Source organism: Ambystoma mexicanum, assembly GCF_040938575.1.
Source record: "Ambystoma mexicanum isolate Mex_15411 chromosome 12 unlocalized genomic scaffold, UKY_AmexF1_1 Mex_chr12_unloc.1, whole genome shotgun sequence".
NCBI lineage: Eukaryota > Metazoa > Chordata > Amphibia > Caudata > Ambystomatidae > Ambystoma > Ambystoma mexicanum.
In genome coordinates, this window is record NW_027182322.1 from 5999627 (window position 1) to 6021564 (window position 21938).

The window sequence follows — 21938 nt, forward strand, 5'->3', positions numbered from 1 at the left end:
AATGGAGCGCGTTACAGAGAGCGCGAGGTCCCGCCTTTACAGTCACACGCTGATGATAATACAGATGTTTAAATAAACAGGCATATCTGTGGACTTGTGGTCTTTCTACATTGGGACTCATAGTCTAGTCCTAGGCTATTGTAGGCACTGGCGTATCTTTTAGTGGAATGAGAGGCATTCTGTAGTCGCGTGAAAGGACCTTTCAAGTCAATCTGATCTGTATTGTCCTGTGAAAAAAAGCGTTCTTAGACACAGTGAGGAGTTTTTGGGGATAATGGGAAAATAATTTCCAACTAAATGACAGGAATTTCTTAGTCCAATCATGAGGTGTGCTAGGCTTTTTTATACTGTGGCGGAAAGAGAGAGAGTATAACAGTCATTATAAATAAAGGGCCAAGGAAGTGACAGTTTATGGAAGGAACAATTTGCACATAGTTTTAGAATGTGGTCAGGAGGAGGGCAATGTGCTTACACATATGAAACATTAGAAGGTAGACATTATGGAAGCACATATATTTCTTTATTTTTATTGTATTTGGGGAGAGGGGGTTAATATAGCACGTCCAATGTGGAAAAGTGCTTTCCATAACACCTTGCAGGTGGGCGACATCTAGAGCTGTGCAGTAGCCACCCATGCCCCAGACGTCAAAGAGAACAAGAAGTTACACATGTTGGAAGTGAGGGTGAGACATTGAGGAGATATGATCCCCGTATGAAGCCGAGAGAAGGAGGAGGCGTGAACGTGCATCCATGTATGCAGGCGAGAAGGGAAGGAGCATTGGTCATGCATCCCTGCATGAGGGTGAGACAGGGAGGAGATATGATCCCCGTATGAAGCCGAGAGAAGGAGGAGGCGTGAACGTGCATCCATGTATGCGGGCGAGACAGGAAGGAGCGTTGGTCATGCATCCCTGCATGAGGGTGAGAAAGGGAGGAGATATGATCCCCGTATGAAGCCGAGAGAAGGAGGAGGCGTGAACGTGCCTCCATGTATGCAGGCGAGAAGGGAAGGAGCATTGGTCATGCATCCCTGCATGAGGGTGAGACAGGGAGGAGATATGATCCCTGTATGAAGCCGAGAGAAGGAGGAGGCATGAACGTGCATCCATGTGTGCGGGCGAGACAGGAAGGAGCATTGGTCATGCATCCCTGCATGAGGGTGAGACAGGGAGGAGATATGATCCCTGTATGAAGCCGAGAGAAGGAGGAGGCATGAACGTGCATCCATGTATGCGGGCGAGACGGGAAGGAGCATTGGTCATGCATCCCTTCCTGAGGGTGAGACAAGGAGGAGATAAAATCCCCATATGAAGCAGAGAGAACGAGGAGACATGAACGTGCATCCATGTATGCGGGCGAGAAGGTAAGGAGCATTGGTCATGCATCCCTGCATGAGGGTGAGACAGGGAGGAGATAAAATCCCTGTATGAAGCCAAGAGAATGAGGCGGCATGAACATGCATCCTTGTATGCAGGTGTGACATGGAGTCATCATGAACATGCATCCCTTTATAAGGACATAACATGGAGGACGCATGAACATGAATGCCTGAATTTTATGGTGGTGGCCTTCGGGTGATTTGGCACGTGCAATTGGTGAAGAGCACTTCTCCTGCGCAAAAAAATAAATTTACTATTAGCACCCCGGAGGGAGCCTCTGCACTTCTTATAGGGAGAAAACTCTGCAATGGAAGGGGACAGGGTCAATAACAGCTGTAAACTCTCATAAGACCATCACTGCTCTCACACTTTCCTGCTCTCAGGCTGGCGGGCCATTATCGGCCCTGGCTGCCGCACCATTGTCAGGTTTGTGTAACTATATTATTTCTAATTGGCTCCACTTTGATGACTTTCATTTGGATTCTGACTTGATTATTGAGATCTTAAATAAGTGACTGGGGATCAGGTGTCCACTTATTCTCATGGATAACATCACAACCAACCTTTAATTCAAACATGAGTCATGACATCACAGATGGAGTACAGCTTATGATAGAGGTGGAACATCACATTGTAGCAGCCCAAGTAGCTCGCTGTGATCGTATAGTGGTTATTACTCTGCATTGTGGCTGCAGCAACCTCAGTTCGAATCCGAGTCACGGCATTGCGGTAAGGCAATGTCACGGCAGTTGGGCAGATATTTTAGAATTTCCATTAATACATTGGCAATCTCTGTGGAGGACTGAAACAATTCGATATGTCCTGTTACTGTTATGAACCTTTTGTTTCTTTAATGCTCTTTGCACACTTTTTCATCGGGTGACTGTAATGTATTTCAACCAAATCTAATTAAGAGCGCATTATGTGGTGACATTTGCAGTACATGAAACATTATAACACTGCCATTTACGTCAATAACCACTAGCTTGATTAAGACATATGTATTGCAGCGACAGTATTTCCCAGTTACAAATGGGAATAAAAACAACATCCGCGAGGGATTGAACCAACGACATTTAACTGATGTTGCCAATGGAGCGCATTACAGAGAACGCGAGGTCCCGCCTTTACAGTCACACGCTGATGATAATACAGATGTTTAAATAAACAGGCATATCTGTGGACTTGTGGTCTTTCTACATTGGGACTCATAGTCTAGTCCTAGGCTATTAGTAGGCACTGGCGTATCTTTTAGTGGAATGAGAGGCATTCTGTAGTCGCGTGAAAGGACCTTTCAAGTCAATCTGATCTGTATTGTCCTGTGAAAAAAAGCGTTCTTAGACACAGTGAGGAGTTTTTGGGGATAATGGGAAAATCATTTCCAACTAAATGACAGGAATTTCTTAGTCCAATCATGAGGTGTGCTAGGCTTTTTTATACTGTGGCGGAAAGAGAGACAGTATAACAGTCATTATAAATAAAGGGCCAAGGAAGTGACAGTTTATGGAAGGAACAATTTGCACATAGTTTTAGAATGTGGTCAGGAGGAGGACAATGTGCTTACACATATGAAACATTAGAAGGTAGACATTATGGAAGCACATATATTTCTTTATTTTTATTGTATTTGGGGAGAGGGGGTTAATATAGCACGTCCAATGTGGAAAAGTGCTTTCCATAGCACCTTGCAGGTGGGCGACATCTAGAGCTGTGCAGTAGCCACCCATACCCCAGACGTGAAAGAGAACAAGAAGTTACACATGTTGGAAGTGAGGGTGAGACATTGAGGAGATATGATCCCCGTATGAAGCCGAGAGAAGGAGGAGGCGTGAACGTGCATCCATGTATGCAGGCGAGAAGGGAAGGAGCATTGGTCATGCATCCCTGCATGAGGGTGAGACAGGGAGGAGATATGATCCCCGTATGAAGCCGAGAGAAGGAGGAGGCGTGAACGTGCATCCATGTATGCGGGCGAGACAGGAAGGAGCATTGGTCATGCATCCCTGCATGAGGGTGAGACAGGGAGGAGATATGATCCCCGTATGAAGCCGAGAGAAGGAGGAGGCGTGAACGTGCATCCATGTATGCAGGCGAGAAGGGAAGGAGCATTGGTCATGCATCCCTGCATGAGGGTGAGACAGGGAGGAGATATGATCCCTGTATGAAGCCGAGAGAAGGAGGAGGCGTGAACATGCATCCATGTATGCGGGCGAGACAGGAAGGAGCATTGGTCATGCATCCCTGCATGAGGGTGAGACAGGGAGGAGATATGATCCCCGTATGAAGCCGAGAGAAGGAGGAGGCGTGAACGTGCATCCATGTATGCAGGCGAGACGGGAAGGAGCATTGGTCATGCATCCCTTCCTGAGGGTGAGACAGGGAGGAGATAAAATCCCCGTATGAAGCCGAGAGAACGAGGAGACATGAACGTGCATCCATGTATGCGGGCGAGAAGGGAAGGAGCATTGGTCATGCATCCCTGCATGAGGGTGAGACAGGGAGGAGATAAAATCCCTGTATGAAGCCAATAGAACGAGGCGGCATGAACATGCATCCATGTATGCAGGTGTGACATGGAGTCATCATGAACATGCATCCCTTTATAAGGACATAACATGGAGGACGCATGAACATGAATGCCTGAATTTTATGGTGGTGGCCTTCGGGTGATTTGGCACGTGCAATTGGTGAAGAGCACTTCTCCTGCACAAAAAAATAAATGTACTATTAGCACCCCGGAGGGAGCCTCTGCACTTCTTATAGGGAGAAAACTCTGCAATGGAAGGGGACAGGGTCAATAACAGCTGTAAACTCTCACAAGACCATCACTGCTCTCACACTTTCCTGCTCTCAGGCTGGCGGGCCATTATCGGCCCTGGCTGCCGCACCATTGCCAGGTTTGTGTAACTATATTATTTCTAATTGGCTCCACTTTGATGACTTTCATTTGGATTCTGACTTGATTATTGAGATCTTAAATAAGTGACTGGGGATCAGGTGTCCACTTATTCTCATGGATAACATCACAACCAACCTTTAATTCAAACATGAGTCATGACATCACAGATGGAGTACAGCTTATGATAGAGGTGGAACGTCACATTGTAGCAGCCCAAGTAGCTCGCCGTGATAGTATAGTGGTTAGTACTCTGCTTTGTGGCCGCAGCAACCTCGGTTCGAATCCGAGTCACGGCATTGCAGTGAGGCAATGTCACGGCAGTTGGGCAGATATTTTAGAATTTCCATTAATACATTGGCAATCTCTGTGGAGGACTGAAACAATTCGATATGTCCTGTTACTGTTATGAACCTTTTGTTTCTTTAATGCTCTTTGCACACTTTTTCATCGGGTGACTGTAATGTATTTCAACCAAATCTAATTAAGAGCGCATTATGTGGTGACATTTGCAGTACATGAAACATTATAACACTGCCATTTACGTCAATAACCACTAGCTTGATTAAGACATATGTATTGCAGCGACAGTATTTCCCAGTTACAAATGGGAATAAAAACAACATCCGCGAGGGATTGAACCAACGACATTTAACTGATGTTGCCAATGGAGCGCGTTACAGAGAGCGCGAGGTCCCGCCTTTACAGTCACACGCTGATGATAATACAGATGTTTAAATAAACAGGCATATCTGTGGACTTGTGGTCTTTCTACATTGGGACTCATAGTCTAGTCCTAGGCTATTGTAGGCACTGGCGTATCTTTTAGTGGAATGAGAGGCATTCTGTAGTCGCGTGAAAGGACCTTTCAAGTCAATCTGATCTGTATTGTCCTGTGAAAAAAAGCGTTCTTAGACACAGTGAGGAGTTTTTGGGGATAATGGGAAAATCATTTCCAACTAAATGACAGGAATTTCTTAGTCCAATCATGAGGTGTGCTAAGCTTTTTTATACTGTGGCGGAAAGAGAGAGAGTATAACAGTCATTATAAATAAAGGGCCAAGGAAGTGACAGTTTATGGAAGGAACAATTTGCACATAGTTTTAGAATGTGGTCAGGAGGAGGACAATGTGCTTACACATATGAAACATTAGAAGGTAGACATTATGGAAGCACATATATTTCTTTATTTTTATTGTATTTGGGGAGAGGGGGTTAATATAGCACGTCCAATGTGGAAAAGTGCTTTCCATAGCACCTTGCAGGTGGGCGACATCTAGAGCTGTGCAGTAGCCACCCATGCCCCAGACGTGAAAGAGAACAAGAAGTTACACATGTTGGAAGTGAGGGTGAGACATTGAGGAGATATGATCCCCGTATGAAGCCGAGAGAAGGAGGAGGCGTGAACGTGCATCCATGTATGTAGGCGAGAAGGGAAGGAGCATTGGTCATGCATCCCTGCATGAGGGTGAGACAGGGAGGAGATATGATCCCCGTATGAAGCCGAGAGAAGGAGGAGGCGTGAACGTGCATCCATGTATGCGGGCGAGACAAGAAGGAGCATTGGTCATGCATCCCTGCATGAGGGTGAGACAGGGAGGAGATATGATCCCCTTATGAAGCCGAGAGAAGGAGGAGGCGTGAACGTGCATCCATGTATGCAGGCGAGAAGGGAAGGAGCATTGGTCATGCATCCCTGCATGAGGGTGAGACAGGGAGGAGATATGATCCCTGTATGAAGCCGAGAGAAGGAGGAGGCGTGAACGTGCATCCATGTATGCGGGCGAGACAGGAAGGAGCATTGGTCATGCATCCCTGCATGAGGGTGAGACAGGGAGGAGATATGATCCCCGTATGAAGCCGAGAGAAGGAGGAGGCGTGAACGTGCATCCATGTATGCAGGCGAGACGGGAAGGAGCATTGGTCATGCATCCCTTCCTGAGGGTGAGACAGGGAGGAGATAAAATCCCCGTATGAAGCCGAGAGAACGAGGAGACATGAACGTGCATCCATGTATGCGGGCGAGAAGGGAAGGAGCATTGGTCATGCATCCCTGCATGAGGGTGAGACAGGGAGGAGATAAAATCCCTGTATGAAGCCAAGAGAACGAGGCGGCATGAACATGCATCCTTGTATGCAGGTGTGACATGGAGTCATCATGAACATGCATCCCTTTATAAGGACATAACATGGAGGACGCATGAACATGAATGCCTGAATTTTATGGTGGTGGCCTTCGGGTGATTTGGCACGTGCAATTGGTGAAGAGCACTTCTCCTGCGCAAAAAAATAAATGTACTATTAGCACCCCGGAGGGAGCCTCTGCACTTCTTATAGGGAGAAAACTCTGCAATGGAAGGGGACAGGGTCAATAACAGCTGTAAACTCTCACAAGACCATCACTGCTCTCACACTTTCCTGCTCTCAGGCTGGCGGGCCATTATCGGCCCTGGCTGCCGCACCATTGCCAGGTTTGTGTAACTGTATTATTTCTAATTGGCTCCACTTTGATGACTTTCATTTGGATTCTGACTTGATTATTGAGATCTTAAATAAGTGACTGGGGATTAGGTGTCCACTTATTCTCATGGATAACATCACAACCAACCTTTAATTCAAACATGAGTCATGACATCACAGATGGAGTACAGCTTATGATAGAGGTGGAACGTCACATTGTAGCAGCCCAAGTAGCTCGCTGTGATCGTATAGTGGTTAGTACTCTGCGTTGTGGCCGCAGCAACCTCGGTTCGAATCCGATTCACGGCATTGCGGTGAGGCAATGTCACGGCAGTTGGGCAGATATTTTAGAATTTCCATTAATACATTGGCAATCTCTGTGGAGGACTGAAACAATTCGATATGTCCTGTTACTGTTATGAACCTTTTGTTTCTTTAATGCTCTTTGCACACTTTTTCATCGGGTGACTGTAATGTATTTCAACCAAATCTAATTAAGAGCGCATTATGTGGTGACATTTGCAGTACATGAAACATTATAACACTGCCATTTACGTCAATAACCACTAGCTTGATTAAGACATATGTATTGCAGCGACAGTATTTCCCAGTTACAAATGGGAATAAAAACAACATCCGCGAGGGATTGAACCAACAACATTTAACTGATGTTGCCAATGGAGCGCGTTACAGAGAGCGCGATGTCCCGCCTTTACAGTCACACGCTGATGATAATACAGATGTTTAAATAAACAGGCATATCTGTGGACTTGTGGTCTTTCTACATTGGGACTCATAGTCTAGTCCTAGGCTAGTGTAGGCACTGGCGTATCTTTTAGTGGAATGAGAGGCATTCTGTAGTCGCGTGAAAGGACCTTTCAAGTCAATCTGATCTGTATTGTCCTGTGAAAAAAAGCGTTCTTAGACACAGTGAGGAGTTTTTGGGGATAATGGGAAAATCATTTCCAACTAAATGACAGGAATTTCTTAGTCCAATCATGAGGTGTGCTAGGCTTTTTTATACTGTGGCGGAAAGAGAGAGAGTATAACAGTCATTATAAATAAAGGGCCAAGGAAGTGACAGTTTATGGAAGGAACAATTTGCACATAGTTTTAGAATGTGGTCAGGAGGAGGACAATTGCTTACACATATGAAACATTAGAAGGTAGACATTATGGAAGCACATATATTTCTTTATTTTTATTGTATTTGGGGAGAGGGGGTTAATATAGCACGTCCAATGTGGAAAAGTGCTTTCCATAGCACCTTGCAGGTGGGCGACATCTAGAGCTGTGCAGTAGCCACCCATGCCCCAGACGTCAAAGAGAACAAGAAGTTACACATGTTGGAAGTGATGGTGAGACATTGAGGAGATATGATCCCCGTATGAAGCCGAGAGAAGGAGGAGGCGTGAACGTGCATCCATGTATGCAGGCGAGAAGGGAAGGAGCATTGGTCATGCATCCCTGCATGAGGGTGAGACAGGGAGGAGATATGATCCCCGTATGAAGCCGAGAGAAGGAGGAGGCGTGAACGTGCATCCATGTATGCGGGCGAGACAGGAAGGAGCGTTGGTCATGCATCCCTGCATGAGGGTGAGACAGGGAGGAGATATGATCCCCTTTTGAAGCCGAGAGAAGGAGGAGGCGTGAACGTGCATCCATGTATGCAGGCGAGAAGGGAAGGAGCATTGGTCATGCATCCCTGCATGAGGGTGAGACAGGGAGGAGATATGATCCCCGTATGAAGCCGAGAGAAGGAGGAGGCGTGAACGTGCATCCATGTATGCGGGCGAGACAGGAAGGACCATTGGTCATGCATCCCTGCATGAGGGTGAGACAGGGAGGAGATATGATCCCCGTATGAAGCCGAGAGAAGGAGGAGGCGTGAACGTGCATCCATGTATGCGGGCGAGACGGGAAGGAGCATTGGTCATGCATCCCTTCCTGAGGGTGAGACAGGGAGGAGATAAAATCCCCGTATGAAGCCGAGAGAACGAGGAGACATGAACGTGCATCCATGTATGCGGGCGAGAAGGGAAGGAGCATTGGTCATGCATCCCTGCATGAGGGTGAGACAGGGAGGAGATATGATCCCCGTATGAAGCCGAGAGAAGGAGGAGGCGTGAACGTGCATCCATGTATGCGGGCGAGACAGGAAGGAGCGTTGGTCATGCATCCCTGCATGAGGGTGAGACAGGGAGGAGATATGATCCCCTTTTGAAGCCGAGAGAAGGAGGAGGCGTGAACGTGCATCCATGTATGCAGGCGAGAAGGGAAGGAGCATTGGTCATGCATCCCTGCATGAGGGTGAGACAGGGAGGAGATATGATCCCCGTATGAAGCCGAGAGAAGGAGGAGGCGTGAACGTGCATCCATGTATGCGGGCGAGACAGGAAGGACCATTGGTCATGCATCCCTGCATGAGGGTGAGACAGGGAGGAGATATGATCCCCGTATGAAGCCGAGAGAAGGAGGAGGCGTGAACGTGCATCCATGTATGCGGGCGAGACGGGAAGGAGCATTGGGCATGCATCCCTTCCTGAGGGTGAGACAGGGAGGAGATAAAATCCCCGTATGAAGCCGAGAGAACGAGAAGACATGAACGTGCATCCATGTATGCGGGCGAGAAGGGAAGGAGCATTGGTCATGCATCCCTGCATGAGGGTGAGACAGGGAGGAGATAAAATCCCTGTATGAAGCCAAGAGAACGAGGCGGCATGAACATGCATCCTTGTATGCAGGTGTGACATGGAGTCATCATGAACATGCATCCCTTTATAAGGACATAACATGGAGGACGCATGAACATGAATGCCTGAATTTTATGGTGGTGGCCTTCGGGTGATTTGGCACGTGCAATTGGCGAAGAGCACTTCTCCTGTGCAAAAAAATAAATGTACTATTAGCACCCCGGAGGGAGCCTCTGCACTTCTTATAGGGAGAAAACTCTGCAATGGAAGGGGACAGGGTCAATAACAGCTGTAAACTCTCACAAGACCATCACTGCTCTCACACTTTCCTGCTCTCAGGCTGGCGGGCCATTATCGGCCCTTGCTGCCGCACCATTGCCAGGTTTGTGTAACTATATTATTTGTAATTGGCTCCACTTTGATGACTTGCATTTGGATTCTGACTTGATTATTGAGATCTTAAATAAGTGACTGGGGATCAGGTGTCCACTTATTCTCATGGATAACATCACAACCAACCTTTAATTCAAACATGAGTCATGACATCACAGATGGAGTACAGCTTATGATAGAGGTGGAACGTCACATTGTAGCAGCCCAAGTAGCTCGCTGTGATCGTATAGTGGTTAGTACTCTGCATTGTGGCTGCAGCAACCTCGGTTGGAATCCGAGTCACGGCATTGCGGTGAGGCAATGTCACGGCAGTTGGGCAGATATTTTAGAATTTCCATTAATACATTGGCAATCTCTGTGGAGGACTGAAACAATTCGATATGTCCTGTTACTGTGATGAACCTTTTGTTTCTTTAATGCTCTTTGCACACTTTTTCATCGGGTGACTGAAATGTATTTCAACCAAATCTAATTAAGAGCGCATTATGTGGTGACATTTACAGTACATGAAATATTATAACACTGCCATTTTTGTCAATAACCACTAGCTTGATTAAGACATATGTATTGCAGCGACAGTATTTCCCAGTTACAAATGGGAATAAAAACAACATCCACGAGGGATTGAACCAACGACATTTAACTGATGTTGCCAATGGAGCGCGTTACAGAGAGCGCGAGGTCCCGCCTTTACAGTCACACGCTGATGATAATACAGATGTTTAAATAAACAGGCATATCTGTGGACTTGTGGTCTTTCTACATTGGGACTCATAGTCTAGTCCTAGGCTATTGTAGGCATTGGCGTATCTTTTAGTGGAATGAGAGGCATTCTGTAGTCGCGTGAAAGGACCTTTCAAGTCAATCTGATCTGTATTGTCCTGTGAAAAAAAGCGTTCTTAGACACAGTGAGGAGTTTTTGGGGATAATGGGAAAATCATTCCCAACTAAATGACAGGAATTTCTTAGTCCAATCATGAGGTGTGCTAAGCTTTTTTATACTGTGGCGGAAAGAGAGAGAGTATAACAGTCATTATAAATAAAGGGCCAAGGAAGTGACAGTTTATGGAAGGAACAATTTGCACATAGTTTTAGAATGTGGTCAGGAGGAGGACAATGTGCTTACACATATGAAACATTAGAAGGTAGACATTATGGAAGCACATATATTTCTTTATTTTTATTGTATTTGGGGAGAGGGGGTTAATATAGCACGTCCAATGTGGAAAAGTGCTTTCCATAGCACCTTGCAGGTGGGCGACATCTAGAGCTGTGCAGTAGCCACCCATGCCCCAGACGTCAAAGAGAACAAGAAGTTACACATGTTGGAAGTGAGGGTGAGACATTGAGGAGATATGATCCCCGTATGAAGCCGAGAGAAGGAGGAGGCGTGAACGTGCATCCATGTATGCAGGCGAGAAGGGAAGGAGCATTGGTCATGCATCCCTGCATGAGGGTGAGACAGGGAGGAGATATGATCCCCGTATGAAGCCGAGAGAAGGAGGAGGCGTGAACGTGCATCCATGTATGCGGGCGAGACAGGAAGGAGCATTGGTCATGCATCCCTGCATGAGGGTGAGACAGGGAGGAGATATGATCCCCGTATGAAGCCGAGAGAAGGAGGAGGCGTGAACGTGCATCCATGTATGCAGGCGAGAAGGGAAGGAGCATTGGTCATGCATCCCTGCATGAGGGTGAGACAGGGAGGAGATATGATCCCTGTATGAAGCCGAGAGAAGGAGGAGGCGTGAACGTGCATCCATGTATGCGGGCGAGACAGGAAGGAGCATTGGTCATGCATCCCTGCATGAGGGTGAGACAGGGAGGAGATATGATCCCCGTATGAAGCCGAGAGAAGGAGGAGGCGTGAACGTGCATCCATGTATGCAGGCGAGACGGGAAGGAGCATTGGTCATGCATCCCTTCCTGAGGGTGAGACAGGGAGGAGATAAAATCCCCGTATGAAGCCGAGAGAACGAGGAGACATGAACGTGCATCCATGTATGCGGGCGAGAAGGGAAGGAGCATTGGTCATGCATCCCTGCATGAGGGTGAGACAGGGAGGAGATAAAATCCCTGTATGAAGCCAAGAGAACGAGGTGGCATGAACATGCATCCTTGTATGCAGGTGTGACATGGAGTCATCATGAACATGCATCCCTTTATAAGGACATAACATGGAGGACGCATGAACATGAATGCCTGAATTTTATGGTGGTGGCCTTCGGGTGATTTGGCACGTGCAATTGGTGAAGAGCACTTCTCCTGCGCAAAAAAATAAATGTACTATTAGCACCCCGGAGGGAGCCTCTGCACTTCCTATAGGGAGAAAACTCTGCAATGGAAGGGGACAGGGTCAATAACAGCTGTAAACTCTCACAAGACCATCACTGCTCTCACACTTTCCTGCTCTCAGGCTGGCGGGCCATTATCGGCCCTGGCTGCCGCACCATTGCCAGGTTTGTGTAACTATATTATTTCTAATTGGCTCCACTTTGATGACTTTCATTTGGATTCTGACTTGATTATTGAGATCTTAAATAAGTGACTGGGGATCAGGTGTCCACTTATTCTCATGGATAACATCACAACCAACCTTTAATTCAAACATGAGTCATGACATCACAGATGGAGTACAGCTTATGATTGAGGTGGAACGTCACATTGTAGCAGCCCAAGTAGCTCGCCGTGATTGTATAGTGGTTAGTACTCTGCGTTGTGGCCGCAGCAACCTCGGTTCGAATCCGAGTCATGGCATTGCGGTGAGGCAATGTCACGGCAGTTGGGCAGATATTTTAGAATTTCCATTAATACATTGGCAATCTCTGTGGAGGACTGAAACAATTCGATATGTCCTGTTACTGTTATGAACCTTTTGTTTCTTTAATGCTCTCTGCACACTTTTTCATCGGGTGACTGTAATGTATTTCAACCAAATCTAATTAAGAGCGCATTATGTGGTGACATTTGCAGTACATGAAACATTATAACACTGCCATTTACGTCAATAACCATTAGCTTGATTAAGACATATGTATTGCAGCGACAGTATTTCCCAGTTACAAATGGGAATAAAAACAACATCCGCGAGGGATTGAACCAACGACATTTAACTGATGTTGCCAATGGAGCGCGTTACAGAGAGCGCGAGGTCCCGCCTTTACAGTAAACACGCTGATGATAATACAGATGTTTAAATAAACAGGCATATCTGTGGACTTGTGGTCTTTCTACATTGGGACTCATAGTCTAGTCCTAGGCTATTGTAGGCACTGGCGAATCTTTTAGTGGAATGAGAGGCATTCTGTAGTCGCGTGAAAGGACCTTTCAAGTCAATCTGATCTGTATTGTCCTGTGAAAAAAAGCGTTCTTAGACACAGTAAGGAGTTTTTGGGGATAATGGGAAAATCATTTCCAACTAAATGACAGGAATTTCTTAGTCCAATCATGAGGTGTGCTAGGCTTTTTTATACTGTGGCGGAAAGAGAGAGAGTATAACAGTCATTATAAATAAAGGGCCAAGGAAGTGACAGTTTATGGAAGGAACAATTTGCACATAGTTTTAGAATGTGGTCAGGAGGAGGACAATGTGCTTACACATATGAAACATTAGAAGGTAGACATTATGGAAGCACATATATTTCTTTATTTTTATTGTATTTGGGGAGAGGGGGTTAATATAGCACGTCCAATGTGGAAAAGTGCTTTCCATAGCACCTTGCAGGTGGGCGACATCTAGAGCTGTGCAGTAGCCACCCATGCCCCAGACGTCAAAGAGAACAAGAAGTTACACTTGTTGGAAGTGAGGGTGAGACATTGAGGAGATATGATCCCCGTATGAAGCCGAGAGAAGGAGGAGGCGTGAACGTGCATCCATGTATGCAGGCGAGAAGGGAAGGAGCATTGGTCATGCATCCCTGCATGAGGGTGAGACAGGGAGGAGATATGATCCCCGTATGAAGCCGAGAGAAGGAGGAGGCGTGAACATGCATCCATGTATGCGGGCGAGACAGGAAGGAGCATTGGTCATGCATCCCTGCATGAGGGTGAGACAGGGAGGAGATATGATCCCCGTATGAAGCCGAGAGAAGGAGGAGGCGTGAACGTGCATCCATGTATGCAGGCGAGAAGGGAAGGAGCATTGGTCATGCATCCCTGCATGAGGGTGAGACAGGGAGGAGATATGATCCCCGTATGAAGCCGAGAGAAGGAGGAGGCGTGAACGTGCATCCATGTATGCGGGCGAGACAGGAAGGGGCATTGGTCATGCATCCCTGCATGAGGGTGAGACAGGGAGGAGATATGATCCCCGTATGAAGCCGAGAGAAGGAGGAGGCATGAACGTGCATCCATGTATGCGGGCGAGACGGGAAGGAGCATTGGTCATGCATCCCTTCCTGAGGGTGAGACAGGGAGGAGATAAAATCCCCGTATGAAGCCGAGAGAACGAGGAGACATGAACGTGCATCCATGTATGCGGGCGAGAAGGGAAGGAGCATTGGTCATGCATCCCTGCATGAGGGTGAGACAGGGAGGAGATAAAATCCCTGTATGAAGCCAAGAGAACGAGGCGGCATGAACATGCATCCTTGTATGCAGGTGTGACATGGAGTCATCATGAACATGCATCCCTTTATAAGGACATAACATGGAGGACGCATGAACATGAATGCCTGAATTTTATGGTGGTGGCCTTCAGGTGATTTGGCACGTGCAATTGGTGAAGAGCACTTCTCCTGCGCAAAAAATAAATGTACTATTAGCACCCCGGAGGGAGCCTCTGCACTTCTTATAGGGAGAAAACTCTGCAATGGAAGGGGACAGGGTCAATAACAGCTGTAAACTCTCACAAGACCATCACTGCTCTCACACTTTCCTGCTCTCAGGCTGGCGGGCCATTAACGGCCCTGGCTGCCGCACCATTGCCAGGTTTGTGTAACTATATTATTTCTAATTGGCTCCACTTTGATGACTTTCATTTGGATTCTGACTTGATTATTGAGATCTTAAATAAGTGACTGGGGATCAGGTGTCCACTTATTCTCATGGATAACATCACAACCAACCTTTAATTCAAACATGAGTCATGACATCACAGATGGAAAACAGCTTATTATAGAGGTGGAACGTCACATTGTAACAGCCCAAGTAGCTCGCCGTGATCGTATAGTGGTTAGTACTCTGCGTTGTGGCCGCAGCAACCTCGGTTCGAATCCGAGTCACGGCATTGCGGTGAGGCAATGTCACGACAGTTGGGCAGATATTTTAGAATTTCCATTAATACATTGGCAATCTCTGTGGAGGACTGAAACAATTCGATATGTCCTGTTACTGTTATGAACCTTTTGTTTCTTTAATGCTCTTTGCACACTTTTTCATCGGGTGACTGTAATGTATTTCAACCAAATCTAATTAAGAGCGCATTATGTGGTGACATTTGCAGTACATGAAACATTATAACACTGCCATTTACGTCAATAACCACTAGCTTGATTAAGACATATGTATTGCAGCGGCAGTATTTCCCAGTTACAAATGGGAATAAAAACAACATCCGCGAGGGATTGAACCAACGACATTTAACTGATGTTGCCAATGGAGCGCGTTACAGAGAGCGCGAGGTCCCGCCTTTACAGTCACACGCTGATGATAATACAGATGTTTAAATAAACAGGCATATCTGTGGACTTGTGGTCTTTCTACATTGGGACTCATAGTCTAGTCCTAGGCTATTGTAGGCACTGGCGTATCTTTTAGTGGAATGAGAGGCATTCTGTAGTCGCGTGAAAGGACCTTTCAAGTCAATCTGATCTGTATTGTCCTGTGAAAAAAGCGTTCTTAGACACAGTGAGGAGTTTTTGGGGATAATGGGAAAATCATTTCCAACTAAATGACAGGAATTTCTTAGTCCAATCATGAGGTGTGCTAGGCTTTTTTATACTGTGGCGGAAAGAGAGAGAGTATAACAGTCATTATAAATAAAGGGCCAAGGAAGTGACAGTTTATGGAAGGAGCAATTTGCACATAGTTTTAGAATGTGGTCAGGAGGAGGACAATGTGCTTACACATATGAAACATTAGAAGGTAGACATTATGGAAGCACATATATTTCTTTATTTTTATTGTATTTGGGGAAAGGGGGTTAATATAGCACGTCCAATGTGGAAAAGTGCTTTCCATAGCACCTTGCAGGTGGGCGACATCTAGAGCTGTGCAGTAGCCACCCATGCCCCAGACGTCAAAGAGAACAAGAAGTTACACATGTTGGAAGTGAGGGTGAGACATTGAGGAGATATGATCCCGGTATGAAGCCGAGAAAAGGAGGAGTCGTGAACGTGCATCCATGTATGCAGGCGAGAAGGGAAGGAGCATTGGTCATGCATCCCTGCATGAGGGTGAGACAGGGAGGAGATATGATCCCCGTATGAAGCCGAGAGAAGGAGGAGGCGTGAACGTGCATCCATGTATGCGGGCGAGACAGGAAGGAGCATTGGTCATGCATCCCTGCATGAGGGTGAGACAGGGAGGAGATATGATCCCCGTATGAAGCAGAGAGAAGGAGGAGGCGTGAACTTGCATCCATGTATGCAGGCGAGAAGGGAAGGAGCATTGGTCATGCATCCCCTCATGAGGGTGAGACAGGGATGAGATATGATCCCCGTATGAAGCCGAGAGAAGGAGGAGGCGTGAACGTGCATCCATGTATGCGGGCGAGACGGGAAGGAGCATTGGTCATGCATCCCTTCCCGAGGGTGAGACAGGGAGGAGATAAAATCCCCGTATGAAGCCGAGAGAACGAGGAGACATGAACGTGCATCCATGTATGCGGGCGAGAAGGGAAGGAGCATTGGTCATGCATCCCTGCATGAGGGTGAGACAGGGAGGAGATAAAATCCCTGTATGAAGCCAAGAGAACGAGGCGGCATGAACATGCATCCTTGTATGCAGGTGTGACATGGAGTCATCATGAACATGCATCCCTTTATAAGGACATAACATGGAGGACGCATGAACATGAATGCCTGAATTTTATGGTGGTGGCCTTCGGGTGATTTGGCACGTGCAATTGGTGAAGAGCACTTCTCCTGCGCAAAAAAATAAATTTACTATTAGCACCCGTGGAGGGAGCCTCTGCACTTCTTATAGGGAGAAAACTCTGCAATGGAAGGGGACAGGTTCAATAACAGCTGTAAACTCTCACAAGACCATCACTGCTCTCACACTTTCCTGCTCTCAGGCTGGCGGGCCATTATCAGCCCTGGCTGCCGCACCATTGCCAGGTTTGTGTAACTATATTATTTCTAATTGGCTCCACTTTGATGACTTTCATTTGGATTCTGACTTGATTATTGAGATCTTAAATAAGTGACTGGGGATCAGGTGTCCACTTATTCTCATGGATAACATCACAACCAACCTTTAATTCAAACATGAGTCATGACATCACAGATGGAGTACAGCTTATGATAGAGGTGGAACGTCACATTGTAGCAGCCCAAGTAGCTCGCCGTGATCGTATAGTGGTTAGTACTCTGCGTTGTGGCCGCAGCAACCTCGGTTCGAATCCGAGTCACGGCATTGCGGTGAGGCAATGTCACGGCAGTTGGGCAGATATTTTAGAATTTCCATTAATACATTGGCAATCTCTGTGGAGGACTGAAACAATTCGATATGTCCTGTTACTGTTATGAACCTTTTGTTTCTTTAATGCTCTTTGCACACTTTTTCATCGGGTGACTGTAATGTATTTCAACCAAATCTAATTAAGAGCGCATTATGTGGTGACATTTGCAGTACATGAAACATTATAACACTGCCATTTACGTCAATAACCACTAGCTTGATTAAGACATATGTATTGCAGCGACAGTATTTCCCAGTTACAAATGGGAATAAAAACAACATCCGCGAGGGATTGAACCAACGACATTTAACTGATGTTGCCAATGGAGCGCGTTACAGAGAGCGCAAAGTCCCGCCTTTACAGTCACACGCTGATGATAATACAGATGTTTAAATAAACAGGCATATCTGTGGACTTGTGGTCTTTCTACATTGGGACTCATAGTCTAGTCCTAGGCTATTGTAGGCACTGGCGTATCTTTTAGTGGAATGAGAGGCATTCTGTAGTCGCGTGAAAGGACCTTTCAAGTCAATCTGATCTGTATTGTCCTGTGAAAAAAAGCGTTCTTAGACACAGTGAGGAGTTTTTGGGGATAATGGGAAAATCATTTCCAACTAAATGACAGGAATTTCTTAGTCCAATCATGAGGTGTGCTAGGCTTTTTTATACTGTGGCGGAAAGAGAGAGAGTATAACAGTCATTATAAATAAAGGGCCAAGGAAGTGACAGTTTATGGAAGGAACAATTTGCACATAGTTTTAGAATGTGGTCAGGAGGAGGACAATGTGCTTACACATATGAAACATTAGAAGGTAGACATTATGGAAGCACATATATTTCTTTATTTTTATTGTATTTGGGGAGAGGGGGTTAATATAGCACGTCCAATGTGGAAAAGTGCTTTCCATAGCACCTTGCAGGTGGGCGACATCTAGAGCTGTGCAGTAGCCACCCATGCCCCAGACGTCAAAGAGAACAAGAAGTTACACATGTTGGAAGTGAGGGTGAGACATTGAGGAGATATGATCCCCGTATGAAGCCGAGAAAAGGAGGAGGCGTGAACGTGCATCCATGTATGCAGGCGAGAAGGGAAGGAGCATTGGTCATGCATCCCTGCATGAGGGTGAGACAGGGAGGAGATATGATCCCCGTATGAAGCCGAGAGAAGGAGGAGGTGTGAACGTGCATCCATGTATGCGGGCGAGACAGGAAGGAGCATTGGTCATGCATCCCTGCATGAGGGTGAGACAGGGAGGAGATATGATCCCCGTATGAAGCCGAGAGAAGGAGGAGGCGTGAACGTGCATCCATGTATGCAGGCGAGAAGGGAAGGAGCATTGGTCATGCATCCCCTCATGAGGGTGAGACAGGGAGGAGATATGATCCCCGTATGAAGCCGAGAGAAGGAGGAGGCGTGAACGTGCATCCATGTATGCGGGCGAGACGGGAAGGAGCATTGGTCATGCATCCCTTCCCGAGGGTGAGACAGGGAGGAGATAAAATCCCCGTATGAAGCCGAGAGAACGAGGAGACATGAACGTGCATCCATGTATGCGGAGGAGAAGGGAAGGAGCATTGGTCATGCATCCCTGCATGAGGGTGAGACAGGGAGAAGATAAAATCCCTGTATGAAGCCAAGAGAACGAGGCGGCATGAACATGCATCCTTGTATGCAGGTGTGACATGGAGTCATCATGAACATGCATCCCTTTATAAGGACATAACATGGAGGACGCATGAACATGAATGCCTGAATTTTATGGTGGTGGCCTTCGGGTGATTTGGCACGTGCAATTGGTGAAGAGCACTTCTCCTGCGCAAAAAAATAAATTTACTATTAGCACCCCGGAGGGAGCCTCTGCACTTCTTATAGGGAGAAAACTCTGCAATGGAAGGGGACAGGGTCAATAACAGCTGTAAACTCTCACAAGACCATCACTGCTCTCACACTTTCCTGCTCTCAGGCTGGCGGGCCATTATCGGCCCTGGCTGCCGCACCATAGCCAGGTTTGTGTAACTATATTATTTCTAATTGGCTCCACTTTGATGACTTTCATTTGGATTCTGACTTGATTATTGAGATCTTAAATAAGTGACTGGGGATCAGGTGTCCACTTATTCTCATGGATAACATCACAACCAACCTTTAATTCAAACATGAGTCATGACATCACAGATGGAGTACAGCTTATGATAGAGGTGGAACGTCACATTGTAGCAGCCCAAGTAGCTCTCCGTGATAGTATAGTGGTTAGTACTCTGCGTTGTGGCCTCAGCAAACTCGGTTCGAATCCGAGTCACGGCATTGCGGTGAGGCAATGTCACGGCAGTTGGGCAGATATTTTAGAATTTCCATTAATACATTGGCAATCTCTGTGGAGGACTGAAACAATTCGATATGTCCTGTTACTGTTATGAACCTTTTGTTTCTTTAATGCTCTTTGCACACTTTTTCATCGGGTGACTGTAATGTATTTCAACCAAATCTAATTAAGAGCGCATTATGTGGTGACATTTGCAGTACATGAAACATTATTACACTGCCATTTACGTCAATAACCACTAGCTTGATTAAGACATATGTATTGCAGCGACAGTATTTCCCAGTTACAAATGGGAATAAAAACAACATCCGCGAGGGATTGAACCAACGACATTTAACTGATGTTGCCAATGGAGCGCGTTACAGAGAGCGCGAGGTCCCGCCTTTACAGTCACACGCTGATGATAATACAGATGTTTAAATAAACAGGCATATCTGTGGACTTGTGGTCTTTCTACATTGGGACTCATAGTCTAGTCCTAGGCTATTGTAGGCACTGGCGTATCTTTTAGTGGAATGAGAGGCATTCTGTAGTCGCGTGAAAGGACCTTTCAAGTCAATCTGATCTGTATTGTCCTGTGAAAAAAAGCGTTCTTAGACACAGTGAGGAGTTTTTGGGGATAATGGGAAAATCATTTCCAACTAAATGACAGGAATTTCTTAGTCCAATCATGAGGTGTGCTAGGCTTTTTTATACTGTGGCGGAAAGAGAGAGAGTATAACAGTCATTATAAATAAAGGGCCAAGGAAGTGACAGTTTATGGAAGGAACAATTTGCACATAGTTTTAGAATGTGGTCAGGAGGAGGACAATGTGCTTACACATATGAAACATTAGAAGGTAGACATTATGGAAGCACATATATTTCTTTATTTTTATTGTATTTGGGGAGAGGGGGTTAATATAGCACGTCCAATGTGGAAAAGTGCTTTCCATAGCACCTTGCAGGTGGGCGACATCTAGAGCTGTGCAGTAGCCACCCATGCCCCAGACGTCAAAGAGAACAAGAAGTTACACATGTTGGAAGTGAGGGTGAGACATTGAGGAGATATGATCCCCCTATGAAGCCGAGAAAAGGAGGAGGCGTGAACGTGCATCCATGTATGCAGGTGAGAAGGGAAGGAACATTGGTCATGCATCCCTGCATGAGGGTGAGACAGGGAGGAGATATGATCCCCGTATGAAGCCGAGAGAAGGAGGAGGCGTGAACGTGCATCCATGTATGCGGGCGAGACAGGAAGGAGCATTGGTCATGCATCCCTGCATGAGGGTGAGACAGGGAGGAGATATGATCCCCGTATGAAGCCGAGAGAAGGAGGAGGCGTGAACGTGCATCCATGTATGCGGGCGAGACAGGAAGGAGCATTGGTCATGCATCCCTGCATGAGGGTGAGACAGGGAGGAGATATGATCCCCGTATGAAGCCGAGAGAAGGAGGAGGGGTGAACGTGCATCCATGTATGCGGGCGAGACGGGAAGGAGCATTGGTCATGCATCCCTTCCCGAGGGTGAGACAGGGAGGAGATAAAATCCCCGTATGAAGCCGAGAGAACGAGGAGACATGAACGTGCATCCATGTATGCGGGCGAGAAGGGAAGGAGCATTGGTCATGCATCCCTGCATGAGGGTGAGACAGGGAGGAGATAAAATCCCTGTATGAAGCCAAGAGAACGAGGCGGCATGAACATGCATCCTTGTATGCAGGTGTGACATGTAGTCATCATGAACATGCATCCCTTTATAAGGACATAACATGGAGGACGCATGAACATGAATGCCTGAATTTTATGGTGGTGGCCTTCGGGTGATTTGGCGCGTGCAATTGGTGAAGAGCACTTCTCCTGCGCAAAAAAATAAATTTACTATTAGCACCCCGGAGGGAGCCTCTGCACTTCTTATAGGGAGAAAACTCTGCAATGGAAGGGGACAGGGTCAATAACAGCTGTAAACTCTCACAAGACCATCACTGCTCTCACACTTTCCTGCTCTCAGGCTGGCGGGCCATTTTCGGCCCTGGCTGCCGCACCATTGCCAGGTTTGTGTAACTATATTATTTCTAATTGGCTCCACTTTGATGACTTTCATTTGGATTCTGACTTGATTATTGAGATCTTAAATAAGTGACTGGGGATCAGGTGTCCACTTATTCTCATGGATAACATCACAACCA

General features: G+C 46.5%; 4 non-coding genes across 4 annotated transcripts; all 4 read left to right on the plus strand.

The window, feature by feature from the left end:
* The first annotated feature begins 4502 nt into the window (after positions 1-4502).
* TRNAH-GUG (transfer RNA histidin (anticodon GUG)) lies at positions 4503-4574 on the plus strand. Its single transcript has one exon. It is a non-coding gene; the product is annotated as a tRNA-His (tRNA).
* A 7932-nt stretch (positions 4575-12506) lies between these two features.
* Positions 12507-12578, plus strand: TRNAH-GUG (transfer RNA histidin (anticodon GUG)). The gene has a single exon. It is a non-coding gene; the product is annotated as a tRNA-His (tRNA).
* Positions 12579-14976: 2398 nt separating this feature from the next.
* TRNAH-GUG (transfer RNA histidin (anticodon GUG)) lies at positions 14977-15048 on the plus strand. The gene has a single exon. It is a non-coding gene; the product is annotated as a tRNA-His (tRNA).
* A 2279-nt stretch (positions 15049-17327) lies between these two features.
* TRNAH-GUG (transfer RNA histidin (anticodon GUG)) lies at positions 17328-17399 on the plus strand. Its single transcript has one exon. It is a non-coding gene; the product is annotated as a tRNA-His (tRNA).
* Positions 17400-21938: the final 4539 nt, after the last annotated feature.